At 37.2% G+C, this 16,343-nt stretch overlaps 1 long non-coding RNA gene across 1 annotated transcript in view; it reads left to right on the top strand.

The window, feature by feature from the left end:
* Window positions 1-14,377, top strand: part of LOC138142324 (uncharacterized) — a 23,408-nt gene extending 9,031 nt beyond the window's left edge. The window contains exons 2-3 of the long non-coding RNA XR_011163410.1: window positions 12,086-12,328; window positions 14,212-14,377. This is a non-coding gene — a long non-coding RNA (uncharacterized lncRNA). The remainder of the gene's footprint in view (window positions 1-12,085; window positions 12,329-14,211) is intronic.
* The last annotated feature ends 1,966 nt before the right edge of the window (window positions 14,378-16,343 follow it).

Genomic DNA, 16,343 nt, shown 5'->3' with positions numbered 1-16,343 from the left:
TCTGTCTGTCTGTCTGTCTGTCTGTCTGTCTGTCTATCTATCTATCTATCTATCTTTCTATCTATCTATCTATCTATCATCTATCTATCTATCTGTCTATCTGTCTATCTGTCTATCTGTCTATCTATCTATCTATCTATCTGTCTGTCTATCTGTCTGTCTGTCTATGTATCAATCATTCTGTCTCTTTTATCTGTCTTTACTACTATTACTACTACAAATATGATAATAATAATTAAAAATTAATATCAAGGATGATGTCATTTTCATCTTTGTATCCCCAGCATGCAGACCAGTGTAGTCATGCACATAATAGATCCTTAATGAATACTTGTTGGATTGAATTGAGTCTGGAAAAAGATATTTAATAGTAATTTGTTTGGTTAGCATTACTGATAAGGTTATAGAGATAACTTGGTTCACTGAAAAACTGGTAATTAGTTCTTTAATTAGATTAGGGATCTAGATAATGATTATTCACCAAAAGATTAAGCAATCTTTATCAAGTGTGGTTTTGAGTTTCAGGTTAATATGTGATGTTGGATAAAATGAAATACTAGCATAAGCAGTTTTAGCCAGAGGTCACAGAATCTTATAGAAGGTCAGAATGGAATGGAAAGGAAAGGAAACTTAGAGGTCATGAAGCCCTTTCCTTGTGCACGGGGCTCCTTCACAAAATCCCCAACAAGTGATTTTTTTCAATTTACTCTTGAACAGCAACATCGATGGGGAATCCATGACTTAATGAGACAGTCATTATATTTTGGGATCACTTTAATTATATTTATTTCGGGTGAAAAGACTTGCTTCACTATAACTTCTACCCATTGGTACTGGTTCTCTCTGGTGCCATTATTCTTCACCCTTGAGAAGAGAAGGAATTTACCCAATTCTTCTACACGATAGCTCTACGAATATTTTAAGACATTGGTTGTCTGTCTCCTGAATTTTCTTTTATCTAGACTAAACATCTCTAGGTCCTTTGACAGATCATGATGTCTGATAGCAACAACAATAACAGCAGCATATGGTTTCAAGTCCACTCACCATCCTGCCTACCTTTATGTATGCTCCAGATTTTTTTATTGCTCTTTCAACAGTGTGCCACTCAGCACTGAATACACTACTCCAGGTGTTATTTGACCAGCTAAGAGAAACTATTCTTTCCCTTATTTTGGACACTGTTAGAGGCAGCTAGCTGGTGGTACAGTGGATAGTTTTCTGGACCTGAAGTCAGACAGAACTGAATTTAAATCCTGCCACAGTTACTGACTCAGACACTTTCACCACAGGCAAGCAATTTAATCTCTGCCTAAGTTTTTTCAACTCTAAAATGAGAATAATAATAGCACCTACCTCATAGGGTTGTTTTGAGGATCAAATGGGATAATATTTCTAAAAAGTGCTTAGCACAGTGCCTGGCACATAGTAAACAATATATAATTTATTATTCCTTTCTCTTCCCCATTACTTATGGGCAATTCACCTAAGCTCCTTTAGCCCTAGTTTCCTCATGTGTAAAATGGGAATACTACTACTACTACTACTACTACTACTACTACTACTACTACTGCTTCATAGCGTTGTTGTGGGAATCAAATAAGATAGTATACATAAAGCACTTTTGCAAAGCTTAAGGTACTAAATAAATGTAAGCTATTATTATTGTTTATAATAATATGAATGCAGCTTAATGTTGCAAGAATAGCATGTCATAGTGGATAGAGAGATGGTTTCAAAATTAAGAAGTCAACAAGTCAAGTCAAGTGTATCTAACATGTTGCCAGAAGCCCTGGATTCATCTCTACTATCTCAGACATACTGGTTTATATGACCTTTGAAGCTCAAGTAACTTAAGCTCCCAGTGCCCCAGACAACTCTTAAAAACTCTGAGTTGCAGAACATATGTTGATCTGCATTGGTAAAGGGAGTTTTCTAATCAGGATCTCCTTATACTAGTGAATCCACAGGTCTTATCCAGAAAAAAAATTGCTGTTGCCTTTTTGGCAGAAATTTCCCAATATTTACAGATTTGAATGAGTTTGTGGTCAACTAAGAAATCCTAGGTTTTCACAGAAAGTGTTTTCCAACCAAAGCTACCTTATTCTATACTTGTATGGTTAACTTTTGGGGTCCAAGTACAGGAATTTATATTTATTCCTATTAAATATCATCTTTTTAGATTTTGACCTTCCAAATTCTACTCTACTGAAATCTTTTTTGGTCTTGTTTTTTTCAATGTATTAGTTAACACACATAGCTTCCACAGAATTGATGTGCCATATCTTTCTTCATTCAAGTCACTGAGACAGTTTTACCAGGATGTGGTCGCAGCACATGCTAAGCTTCTTGGAACCATAGGTGAGAGCTGGGTGAATCAGATGAACACCAAAGGTGGATGAACAGCCCTGAAAAGGGCTTAGCAAACCTTCACCCCTGAGGTGCTAGCTCTCCCTGAACACCCTGGGATGCTGAGAGTAAAAACACTGTAATTGTCTGCTTCTCTCTGTGGGAAGTTGATGCCATTATATCAAAATCAGGTGACTAAGTCTGAGGAAAAATAGTAAATTCAGTGAGAATGCAGGGTTTGCCAAAAGTAGGGGCTATACAGTTGATTTTTAATTGAGTAAATCCATAGTATTCCAAAGTTGGCAGTGATCCATAGGGAGAGTCAGAGTTAGAGTTGCAGAAATAAAGGCTATCTATTCCCTAGGAACTACATAGAACTTGGAACTTTCTCAGTATTTGTGCCTTACAGGGGATGGATGAACAAAATGACTTTGGTGATAATGGGAACACCCAAGTTGGAATAGGATTTGTTGAATAGGATCAGGATGCTGGCTAGCATTGCCACCTAGTGGTTTAACTTGAAATCCAGAAAAATTTTAATTTGATGGCATTTCTCTTATAGTTTTGTAGTATTTTAAAAGGAAAATAAAGTTGCCTTTGAGTGATATTTAAAAATTTTTAAATTAAATTTTTAAATAAAAATATATTTTTCCTTCCTACCTTCCCCTAATTGAAAACAAAACAAAACAAAAAAACTTGTAGCAAGTATGCATAGCCAAGCAAACAAATTCTCTAAATGTCCATATACAAAAAATGTATGTGTAATTCTGTAGCTTGAATCCATCACTTCTCTGCCAGGAAGTGGGTAGCATGATTCATGATCAGCTCATTATGATCTTGATTGGTTATTGCATTGATCAGAGTTGTCTTTCAAAGTTGTTTGTGAATGATTTATTCTTAGTGAACTCATGCTATTTTGTAGTGACTGAAACTTTTAAGTCCTCACATACCATCTGCTTAATAATCTGTTCTAAATTTTTTTCAAGGAGATAGACAGCTATTGTTTGTACATCCTAAATTCTTTTCCCTTTTGAAAATTGGGACACATGGCTGTCTCCAGTCCTGTGTGATCTTTTCCCGTTCTCTATATTTCCAGTTTAACTTTCCCCTTCCCTAAAAAATAACAATACCACCAAACAAATAAAAAAACACAACAGTCTCCCTCTTCTTTTCTGCATCTCTTCCTTTAATACATGTTTCCCTCTCTGCTCATCTTTATTTACTGTAAAATTATCAACTTAGTTCCCCATTAATGGAAAAGAAATTGCTAGATCCACCATTGGTGTCAAGTCTTAAGTTATCCAGGAATCTCTTAGATGTGGCCAGAGGATCCTGTGACCATTGCCATAGCCTGTCCTTTATCTTCCCTTTTGGTTTACCCTGGTTTATTCCTTTGGAGTCCTTGCCTCTTCAATAGGGGAAACAAGGTTCCACAGTGTTTCAGTTCTACATTTATCTCATATTTCTGAGGTACAATTATATTTTTGCTTTTAATCTAAGGGGTCTTACCCAGGATGGGGTAGAGTTGGGAGTAAAAATGTACCCAGAGTCAAAATATGAGTCAAATGTGAAATAAGTATCTTTATTCCCACATAGAAATTGATATATAAGTGGTCATTGAATGATTAAAATTGATTAAATAAAAATAGTTAACATTTATATAGTACTTGTTATGTGCTAGGTTCTTTTCAATTATCCTCACATTTGGTCCTCACAACAACATCTATTTTAGATGCTATTATTATCCTCATTTTACAGATGGGGAAACTAGGGCTAACAGGTTAAGTGACTTGCCCAGAATCACACAGCTAGTAATTGTCCAAGGCAGATCTGAAGTCAGGACTTTCTGACTCCAGGCTAGTTACTCTATTCACTGAGCCACCTAACTAACTCTCATTAAAGCCTTGTTGGGAAATTTGCACTAGGTTTTCATGAGCTATTTTACATTTTACTTTCACTGAGGACAGCCAGATCAAGGCCATCTGGGCTCTTTCTTTGGGTAATTTTTCTCTTTGCTGGTAGCTCTTTGCTTCCAATCAAGTCTCTCTGCTTTGGTAGCTGATACCTCAGTCTTTGCACCCCCAAGGAGGAGAGAAGACACCAGCTGCCTTTATCAAAGGAAAGAAGTCATAAACAGGAGGTGGGCCCATCCACAACTCAGGATTGCAAAGGAGGGCATGAGCTCATGGCTTGTGGCCAGTGAGGGAAGAGTGTCCCCCTGAGTGACTCTCAACTCAGAGAATCATCTTTAGCTCAGAGGATGAAGAGAAGCCAACAATTTTCTCTTTTTTAGATCCCCAAGTTCCAGCTCAGCAGCCAAATTAAAATTATCATGGCAAATAGCAGAAGACATCTCTGAATTCTCTGAGATTGGAGGGAGGGGTGAGGGCTTCCTCCAGCATGTATACCTAAGGGGTGCTATAGGTGTCAGTTCCCTCAGTTGTACCTTGTCCATGAAATCCCAAAGGATTGAAACTGGGGCCAAAACTGTGTACCAGGAGTCTGGAACAGTTTTCAATGTACTATTTCCCTGACTTACTCTCTAAGGGTCTTGTGGAATTTTCGTGTCTGGCCCCTATATTTCCCACCTCCTTTTTAGGGTTAATGTTTGGGGTCAAGGTTAATTGAAAGGAAAGGCTTAAGATTCTTCTTTTTCCCCTTCTTTCCTAGTTTGCCAAGTGAAGTTTCAGGTTTAGACTCAGATTGGGTTTTAAGTTGATATAAGAGTTCAAGTGCCATTGAGCTAGATCTGTGGTTTGGTTACATTAGACAAAGTGATAAGAATATTTATAGATTTTATGCAAAGTTCATAATCTTTAGCTGGGTTTAGTTGACAGAGCTAATAGAATAATGTGCTCAGTGAAGCAGCTGGAATTTTTTTTTTTTTGCATTTCTAGAAGATTAAATGGAACCAAAGCTCTCTTCACTACTCCATAAAGGGTCAAAGCTCCTCCTTAGGGCCACAGATACATTTCATTTCCACCAAATTGTGAAATTTTTGCAAGATCAGAATTAGGCATTCGCACCACTTATGCTGGATTTTATTTAAGCTGCGATATCAAAACGAGAAATATAAGATGAATTAATGATTTTGAAAGTAATTGTCCACATGATCTTGAAAAGCAAAACTGCTGATTCATTTTTATAAATAGAGGATAGCTATTTGGTTCCCAAACAGCAGAAGATAAAGACATCCTATGGAGGACTTAATGTGATATATTCATCACAAAATTGCCTGGTAACTATTTGCAAAAGAATTGAGAATAAGGGATTCTAAAGGGATAGGTACTGGATTTGTGATTTCATTTGTAAAGGGAGTTTCCAGATGAAGAAACTCCCTCTACCAATGTAGGCCAGCATCTTCTCCATAATTTGAGAGTCTTAGAGAGTTCCTAGAGCATTAAGAGATTAATGCTTTGTCCAAGATTAGGCAGTTAGTATGTATCAGAGGCGAGACTTGAACTGGTATGTTCTGGGTCTAAGGTCCACTTTCTCTTCACTACACCATGCTGCCTCTGCTATAGAATCACAGTGTCATAGATTTCATTTTGCTTTTTGAGGTTCTATCTCTGCATTCTGTTTTTATACCACGGTCATTTTCCCTTTAAGTGTTCCCACCCACAGCTCAACTCTTCTTTTTAGAAAAGAAAAACATTTAAACAAAGCCAATAAATACAGTGGCTACATCTGAGAGCATGTTGTGGGCCAGGACACTAACAGAACTGGGGTTGCTTGAATTAACCCCCACACTCCTACAAGATCAATGGCTGTTGTTGTGAGCCAACACTGTGGAACAGATCTGGGGTAGTTTGAGTTAAATTTGTCCCCAGGTAGCTTGACTTGGGACTCACCATTGAACTGGTAGGGACAATGAATATATAAAGACAGATCTTAGCCTCTTGAAGAGAGCTCTTGAGATTCCAGGAACTTCCTTGTCAATTGCTTCAATCTCTTTTGGGGGTAGGATGGTTAGCTGCTTTTATTTATTTCTTTTTGTAGACTGCCCTGTACTACCTTGTGGAATTCTTTTCCTTGTGAGTTATGGAATATGTTTTTATTAAAGAAGTTGAATATCTGAACCCTCAGACTTTGTGTGGTTCATCTCACTGGATGTATAACCATAACTAGCACACAGCATGTGTCACTTCCAAAATTCTTAGAGATTTAGTCTTAAGTGAATCCCTTTGGTCATTCATAAGGGAGAGTCATCTGTACTTACTGAGAGGAGAGAGATGTGTTTCTTTATCAGTTCTCTCTTTGTAAAGTTCTCAATAAATGAAATGGTGCCACTGACTTGGAAAAATCTTTGAAAGTTGTATATCCTGTCTGGATTTCAGTTTTCTCATCTGTGACAAATGGGATAGAATTAGATAAAAATATTTATTGAGAAACTTACAGATTCAAAGTAGAACCTTACTACCTTATGGATTAAAAAGTGCTTTTATCCAATCTCATTTAACTGCTATAACAACTGTACTAGGCAGGTGTTACAGAAATTATTATCCCTGTTTTCCAGTTAAGGAAACAGAGGCTTAGCTAGGTTAAATGACTTGCCCATAGGCACACAAATAATAATTGATAGAGATGTAATTTGAATATAGATCTTTCCTAATTCCAAGTAAAGTGCTCTCTCCATTGTAACACCCTTCTTCCCTTGGAGGATCCCCAGAATCATAACTAGAAATTTTGGTTTTTGAACCAAGTGTGGGAGACAAGGAAAACAAGACCTTGGAAACTACCATGAAAAAGAAACAATGTAAGATTGGGTTAATGAGAAACTCACATGGAGTGTGGCAAGACCTTGGGATCCCATCTTTGGGTTGTACCTGCCTTTATCTTGTGCTATGGGTGGATTTCATGGGAGCCTCTCAGGTATGTGTAGTCACATGGGGAAGCATGGTCTGCTCCTCCACTGAAGAGATGAGGGTAAGGGTAAGGGAAGCAGTTTGAATGGCATGATGTCAGTTGTCTCTCTTGATCTCAGGAAGTGCTGAGAACATATGGCAGTCCATTGGCATGACAGTGGTGAAGTGTCTGGGGGAGAAAATTGGGACATGCTAAGAAGTGGGACTGGTTGTGCCATAGGAGTTCTCATGTGGGTCTGATGGACAGTTAGGAAGAGAAATCTCTCAGTTTGTTCCCCAAATACTTTGTCCCTGTTGGGGAATTTCTTAGTTTAGGTGCCTGGAGAACCCAGGAAAAATTTCACTTGTCAGTGGGCCTACCAAATTGAGTTCAAATAACCTGGTAGTCTAGTTGAAAATGCAATAGTAAGTTTATTCTAATCTAATTTAGGGAGCCACATCCTGGAAAATGATTCTCCAACAGAGGATTAATCTTGCTTTAAGTAGATCTTGTGCCTTAAGGTCTAGACCCCTGTCCAAACATTGGAGTCAATCAGTGGCAATGTAGGAGAGTAGCACCTTTTATAGGGGAGAAAGTGGTAGAGGAAGGAGAACCAATGGGGAAAAAATGGGAGATTTATGGGGAATATTTAGAATGTAACTGGCAGGATTTATTATCAGGATGAGAAAATATTTGGTGTTTAAGAGCAGCAGATAAGAGAGGGACAAATATTTTACAATTATTGAAGAACTCTATTTGATCTAAGACAGCAAAATTGAGGTAATCATTATGAGGAAGCTCAGGTATCTCCTATTCAAGGACAACAAATAATTTTTACAACAGGGTATCAGACCATCTACTTTATTGCATCTTGGAATAATTTGTTACATTTTATTTCTCCTTCAACCTTTCAACTCCCATCATGATAAGGAGGCCCAGTTTTCTTCCCTAGAGTTCTGGCCCATTTGACACCCATTCCTCATTTTTGGGTTGTTGAGGTAACCCCTCTCTCGCCGATGTGCTGTTATGGAAATTAGGGTGGAGAAAGGCAGCTTTCTGGTGTTGCCAGCCAGAAGGACACTCCCAAAGCTACAAGGAGAAGCTAGGAAAAGAAGCAAAGTCTGTTAATTTAAGTCTCTTTGAAGCTATTCTGTAAATCTTGCCCTTGGCTTCCCTATGATCCAGGGAAGAGGTTCTACCTGTTGAGGGCTGAGTGGTTGGAGGGAATTAATTTTCTTTACTGGCAGGACAGAACAAAATCAAAGCAAAGAAAACCCATTCCTTGCCTCAGGCATTCTAGCTGCTGAAGCAAACTGTGTATTTTATTGATCGAGGTTTTCTCACTTTAGGTGACTCCCTTCAGTTCCCTTGTATAGCCTTTCATTTAATGGTGGCTGAGGCTGTGACCTCTGAGGAATGATCTGCAGCTCTATCTACAATGTAGATCAGAATCACTTTTGTAACCTACGTTTGTTGAAATGTTACCTTACAAAAAGCTTTGAGATTTGTGTGGAATATTTGGGATAGAGCAGCATGAAAGAGAGGTGGAGAAAATCATCTTAAGTGAATTAAAAGCAAGAGAACGAGTCAAACGTGGGCAAGAGGAAAGCTTACCTTTGTGAGATGAGCAGTTTAGGGGACAGAAGGACAATACTCTAGGTGTTCTGCATGGCTTTGTAGCTAGTAAAATAGCTAAGATATCTGAGATGTTCTATAAGCCTTGAATAGATTCATTTCAGTTTCAGATATTAATCATTATTGTGTTGAGGGTGTGGTAGGGTGGGGTAGGGTGGAGAGGCAGTAAATCTCTCTAAATTTCAGTGGTCCCTGGGGAAAAAAAACTCCATTGCCTCAGCCTAGTTTTAGCTCTGATGATTGGTTAGTGACCTTCTAGCTCTAATGAACCAAGGAGATAAAATGAAACTTGCTAATCTTTTTCTTAAAAGACAAAGCAAAATCACTAAGACTTGAAACTTGCCAATATTTATTGCTTTGAAAGGTACTGTGTTAGACAATTGTTAACCAGACAAGCCAATACAAATTATCGTAGGGTTATAGAGCCTCATTTGTCCTTAGCTGCCATATTTTCTCTAATCTGTCCGGATCCCCAGAGAATAAATGATTTATGTGCTGCTTCAATTTTTCTCAGTTACATGATCAAACTGACCTAACTGATTGAGCACATCCTTGTAAAAAATTTCATTGAAACTATCCACCCAAAGCTCAGTTCAGGAGAGGTAACAGTGGCAGGTTAAATTCCTGGCATTCCCCCCAAGGAGTCTACAAATATTTGACTCCGGATACATACCTTGCTACCATGCAACCCTCATCCCTCTTTCTAATTGGTGTGTAAACTCTCTTGTTACAAACATACAGTAACTTATTAGTTTTTCAATTTCACCACACCTTAAAGTAACTGTTGTACATTTTCTTGACTTAATATTTCTCCAGCAAATAGTGTGACGCTTATCTATTCTGACTTCAGAATTTTTCTGACCAACTAGAGAAACTAATATTTAACCTGAATGTCAGGGGATGATAGAATTTAATTTAGACATGAGACAAAGAACTGTTATACTTTAATATTTTCGTCTTATCCAAAACCCTCAACAGCTCACTGAAATAGCTGAAATTTGGTATGTATCCCTTAGATAGTAGCAGAGAGAACCTATTCCATTCAGTATATTGCTAATGATTACAGTTAATATTTGCAGTTCTGCAGAATAAATAGCTTTAGCCAGCAAGTACCAGATGAAGGATTCCATCCTTAGAAGAGTTATCTCCACTCTGGATTCCCCTAGCCAAGGGGGTCCTTAAGCTTTTTTTTTTTTTTGTTATGGCCTCCCTTTGTCTATCTGTTAAAGCCTACAGATCCCTTCTTTTATTTTGTTTTTAAATTTATTTATTTATTTTTACAGATCCCTTCTTAAAAATAATGTTTTTAAACACATAAAATACAGAGGGTTACAAAGGAAATCATTTATATTCTAACATAGTTATCCAAATATATGAAAAAATCCCAAGTTCATGGTCCTCAGGCTAAGGACTCCTTGACTTACACCCTCCATGTATCTTCAGAGTACTATAACCCTTTTGCCTTCAAATTGAGGTTTTGTCCTGGACTATAGGAGAGCCAACAATCTATCCACATGTGCTGATAGGATTACCATAATCCTTGTATAGTTCTGGCTAGTGTCTTTCCTATATTCTGGCAATTGATTAGATGTCATGTCATGAAGTATCTGTTTCCTTCTTGTTCAAGGGTTGGCAAGGTAGACTCATACTATCCCAGAATACGAAGGACCATGAATATGAAGGTCATTTAATTTAATTCATCCTGTACCAAGAATCCCTTTCATAACATTTCCAATAGGTGGTTATCTGGCAACTACCTTAAGAACTCTCATAATGGGGAAACCACCACTCCTTAGGTATCCTATATTCTACTTGTGGATACCTCTAATTTTTAGGACATCTCCTTTTTCCTTAATCCTGAATATGGGAAAAGGACCTATTTGTACTAAAATATTTATAGTAGCTCTTTTTGCAGTGGCAAAGAGTTGGCAACTGAGGGAATGCCCATCAACTGGGGGAATGGCTGAACAAATTTAATGGAATTCTACTTACTCTAAGAAATGACAAGCAGGATGACTTTAGAAAAACCTGGAAAGACTTACACAAACTGATACAAAGTGAAGTGAGCAGAACCAGAAGATTGTACACAGTAACAGTAATATTGTATAATGATCAACTGTGAATGACAACCTCTCATTAATACAATGATTCAAGACAGTTCCAAAGGACTCAGGGTGAAAATGCTATTCATGTCCAGAGAAAGAATTGGTGGAGTCTGAATAAAGACTGAAGCATATTATTTCTCACTTTATTTTTTCATTTTTGGGGGAGGGGTCCTGTTTCTTCTTTTACAGGACTAATACAGAAATATGTTTTACATGACTGTAGATATATAACATCAAATTTCCTACTGTTTTGGGGGGGGAGGTGAAAGAGGGAGACAATTTGGAACTCAAAATTTTTACAAATGAACATTAAAATTGTCTTTACATGTAATTGGGAAAAATAAACTATTATTAAAAAAAATTTTAAAAATCCTGGACATGTCTCTCTAGAACTTCCACCTGTTGCTTCTAGTTTTGTTCTCTGAGGACAAGCAGAAAAGTCCAATTCCTCCTCTACATGACAGCCCGGTACTTTGAGGTTTTCATGTCCCTCCCCTCTCCTCTAGCTAAGTTTTCCCTTTTCCAAATTAACCTTCCTCAGTTCCTTTAACTGATCCTCTAGAGCATGGTCTTCAGCTCTTGTACTGTCCTGGTTGCCTTCTTGTGAACATATTCCAGTTTATTAATGTCTTTCTGTAATGGCAAGCAAATGAGTACTTAGCTCCTTGTTTCAGTTGAGCCTTGCCCATGATTATTACCGTGTTTCCCCGATAATAAGACGCTGTCTTATTAATTTTTTTGGAAAGAAAAACACCAGAGGGCTTATTTTCAGGGGAGGGCTTATTTTTGGGATAGGTCTTATTATCGGGGAAACACGGTATCAAGTCTTTGTTAAGAAACAGAATCCATGAAGCCCACAGTGGGAGGGACTTGCCAAAGACAGGAACAAGAAGGAAGTAAGAGGTGAGCATAACAGGGAGGAGCTAAAGACCAAATAAGCTGGGACAGAGCAGAGCTGAGAAGGAGAAAACTTGTGGAGGGGGCACTCAGTTTGTCTGTTCTGTCTGTGTTGATTTGTGTTTGTGATACTTTGTATTTCTCAGACCTTGTTTGTGGGTCTGTGTTGATTTCACAGGCAGATAGTGAATTGATGGTGGTGCCAGCAATGTGGATGAACGTTGTTTTAGCTCTGTTAATCTTTGTCTTCCCAGAAACAGAAATGATGAAGGCCTTGAGGTGGACAGGACACTGTGAGCTTCAATATGAAATAAGAACTGGATGAGGAGCTAAGAGCTGCCAGCCTGTGAATCCAGGTGACAGTTGAGTGAATTCAGCAAAAGCTGGGACCATGGAAGAGGAGCCATGGAATCTGGGAGCCAGCCTGGGAGCCAAGATGAAAAGACTCTCCTTGGGTACTTAGTACTGACAAGATCATGATTTACTGTCACCTAAAGGTGGGAGAACTTTGTACTTTGTACCCCTTAAGGATGATCGAGTTAAAGATGATTGGCAGCTAGTCTCTAATCAAGAAGAAAGAAGACTTTCTGACTGATGAGATTAAGGCAATGTGACCTAGGGGTGGGAGACATTTGTACTTTGTATCCCTTAAGGATGATTGAGTTAAGGACTTACTGAATGACATCTTTTATTTAAAACTATGTGGCCACTGTAGTGATAAGTTGTTATGTCATTGTGAATGCTGTACTTTGGTTTCTGTGAATGTTTTGCTTTAGTTTACTGCTGAATAAATAGAGAGTTCAGTTTACTATGTAATCAGAACCTTAGCGTTATTCACAGCAGCATTCCTCTAGAGAACTGATCATGCTTGGCTTTATACTTCCCTAAAATGTACTGTGCAGAATTGGATGCAATGATACAAGAGTGCTTTGACCAGGGTAGAGTACAATGGTGTTACTGCCTTTCTCATTCTGGATACCATTTCTCTCTTAGTGAAATCTAAGAGCATATTGGGTTCGACATCATATTATTGATTCATATTAAACTAGGTAATATAGTTCAGTGGAAAGAGCCCCAGGTCTAGAGTCAGAGAAACTGGGCTTCACTACTATCTGTTATGCTTACTATCTGTGTTACCTTGGGCCAAGTCACCTTAACTTCATGGTATTTAGAGTCTTCATCTATAAAATGAGTTCATTGGATAAGATGGGCACTAAGGTCCCTTTGAATAATAGATTTAAGGTTGTAAAATTCTCAGCTATCTTTCATATGGATTGACTAACATACTTCCTAATCTTATACTTGTATAGCTGATTTTTTCAAACTAAGTATAATACATTTATCCCTATTTAATTTCATTTTATTAGTTTTGGCTTATAATATTAACCTTTAAGGATAAAAAAAGAATCTTGACTCTGTCATCCAGTAGGTTAAATTTTTAGCCTATGGGATCCTACCTATATTTTCTTTGAACTCTTTAAAATTTGATTTCCCCCAAATCTAGAGTATACAATATTTTTCCTATCTTTCCCATTTTTATTAGCTGGGGACTTAGCACTTGCACTCAAGGTTCTTATAATTTATTAATTTAAAAAAATAATTCAAAAAATTCCAAACTTATCAAACATTGAATAAAATAAGTATTTCCATATACAGTGTTTCAGCAGGGGATTATACATGAAACTGAGTTTCTATCATGTAAACCTTGTTTAGTCTTATCATTTCTATTTCACCAAATTTATTAATAAGAATGAGGTCTAGAATGGCAATTTTCCTTTGTTGTTTTTTCCTCTACATTTTGAAGAATAAAATGTTATTAAATCGAGTCAAGAATTTATTAAATTCTCTGGTTTTAGCAGAATGGATTTCTAACAGGAAATTGTGAAAGCCAGTGAATCAGGCTTCAGCAGCCCCTAAAGTCCATGGCCTAACATTGAAAATCTATTGTTATCAGGATCTGGTTGCTTGGTGGGGTCCTTTGACATATGTAAGCAAAATAGCCTAGTAACCCACATTGGTCTTAACTCAAGTTATTGGTTGACTTTTCTAAATGAAAGATAATAATGTCCAAGAATCTCATTTATTTAATATCAGACTGCCTGTGAAGTAGACAGACTCTGGCCTGCTTACTATTTGCATTTCTTGGATTGACCTTTGTCAGGGATTTTGAGCTCAGTTTGGGATTTCAGTTCCAGCATGGTCAATCTGTTGGTCACTGCTCCCAAATTGGGTTGAGTTCTGAGATTGTGCTGGACTCTCTTTTCCTTTGACTGGTCTATAATGATTCTAGTGGCTGAATTTTGACTCCTCTTTCATATCTTAATAATTCATATCTCCTGCCTTGATGGTCTCTAATCAAGATCTTGTTTTCTCTTGCTAGTGGCCAGCTCTGATAACAGTAATCAGAAATAATGCCCTTCTCTATGAAGACTCAATTTCTGGTCATCATTAATGAAGTCACCTCTATAAAAATGTTAGTGTTAACATTTTAATTTACTGTTAATATTAGTATTACTATGTAATAAAAAAAGATCTGTGGAATTGCAGTTGAGACAGCACTGAAGTATTTGGGATTTTGTAACCTTTCCCCATGAAATGGAATTGCCAAGAAATGCTTTGTTTCTGTTTTATTTTGTTAAAAACAATTAGTTAGGCTTGGTATAGAAAAGCAGAATTAATCTAGAAATATTCTATACCTTCTGTTTGTCACCCCATGAAAGTAATATTATAAAGAATTGCTACTTACTAGCCTCATTCTACTGGTGGATGGACAGTCAACAACTTGTCTTTTGGAAGTGAACTCGCTCTTTCAGGTCATTCTTTGGGTCGCATTTAGTGATGTGAAATGCTTTTTTCCCTACATATATTAGGAAACTGATTATGGTCTGATCAGGGTCATTGTGTTTGCAATTGGATCTCACAAAAAACCCCAATTACTTCAATTGATTGCCATAATAAATCTAAGGGCAAAATATCTATTAGCTGACTTTGAGAGAGACTGTTGTAAGATTTGAACTGATTTCAGTCTTTGGTACCTGAAAATTTGTGTGTATAAGGTGATTTTACTTCTACTCAATTGCTCAATGTCCTAGGAGGTCAAAGACCCTTTGGTCACAAAAGTTTCCTAAAATCATTAACTGAAAACATGATTAAATATTCACTCTGTCAATTCCATTCCCTGAAACTAAAAGTGTATTTGACAGGCAACTAAATTAACTCTAAAACACCACTAATTCTTCAAATGTATTATTAAAGACATCCAGTATATTGACTAGAGAGGCTGGTTACAGAGTCAAATAGGTCTGGGCTCAGGTTCTCCTTCAGATACATGTTGGCTGTGTGGCCTTAGCTAATTCATTTAATTTTTCAGGGAGATAGGGTATACTCATTTTACAGATGAGAAAACTGAGGTAATTGGGAAGTGACTTGTGCAGGGTCACATAGCTAGTAAGTACCCACAACCAGATATGAACTTAAGTCTTTCTGATTTTAGGTACAGCACTCTTCTCCCTGGGCTAATTAAGCTGCTTTATTTACTACACACACATACATATAATACATACATATATGTATGCATAATTATATATGTATGCATATATAAACATATGTGAGTGTGTATATGTATATATTCACACAAAATTGCTAGTGACCATCTAGAAAGTGGTAATCCACCAAGAATTAGAATGATTTTGTAAAGAAACAGTTATGCCAGAATAACCCTAATTTTTTTTTTTTTAGCATGAACTTGGTTAGGTTTGTGCCTGACCATGTTCTATTTATCAGTTTTGAAGGGAAGCATGGCATAGTGTGGATAGAGAGCAGTCCTTAGAGACAGAAAGGCCTGAGTTAAAGTCTTGCCTTTCACATATATTGGCTGTGTGACCCTAGGTAAGTCACCTTATCTCTTAGGTGCCCCCCAGACAACTCTTTAAATTTATTAATCGTAGAACAGTTGTTGGTCTTGGTAGAATGAAGGTACTTACTAGGAGTTCCACACAGTGATAGAAAGTTTGGTCCTCTCAAAAAATTTCATCTATTTTGCCAGTTTTACCAATTACTTCAATAAAGGTATAACTGACATTTTAAACAAATTTTTTGCAAATTTGTTTACAGACAGCTAAATCAATATCTAAATTTGAATGACAGAGTCAAAAGTAAAAAAAAAAAAAACCCCAACTTGGAGAGGTTGACCATTAGGCCACATCTATTAAGATAAAATGTAATAGCGATAAATGTAAAGTTTTGCTCTTAGATTAAAAAAAATCAACTTCACAAATACAAGATGGGGTCGGTGGACTTAGCTTGATATCAAATCTGAAAAAGATATGGGAATTGTAACAGGTTTGACCTTACAGGTCAAAAGTGCCACATGGCAACCAAAATAGATAATGTAACGTTAGACTTCACCAGAGAATTACGGTCCTGATATACTCTGCCCTTGTCCAATGACATTTGTGGTATTTTATTCAGTTCTGGGCATCAAATTTTAGGAAGAATATTGCTAAACTGAAG

This window comes from Petaurus breviceps, unplaced genomic scaffold (assembly GCF_028583685.1).
Source record: "Petaurus breviceps papuanus isolate PSGF00001 unplaced genomic scaffold, PetGlider_PUasm1.0 90564, whole genome shotgun sequence".
Classification (NCBI taxonomy): domain Eukaryota; kingdom Metazoa; phylum Chordata; class Mammalia; order Diprotodontia; family Petauridae; genus Petaurus; species Petaurus breviceps.
This window is presented reverse-complemented; position numbering and strand designations above follow the sequence as displayed.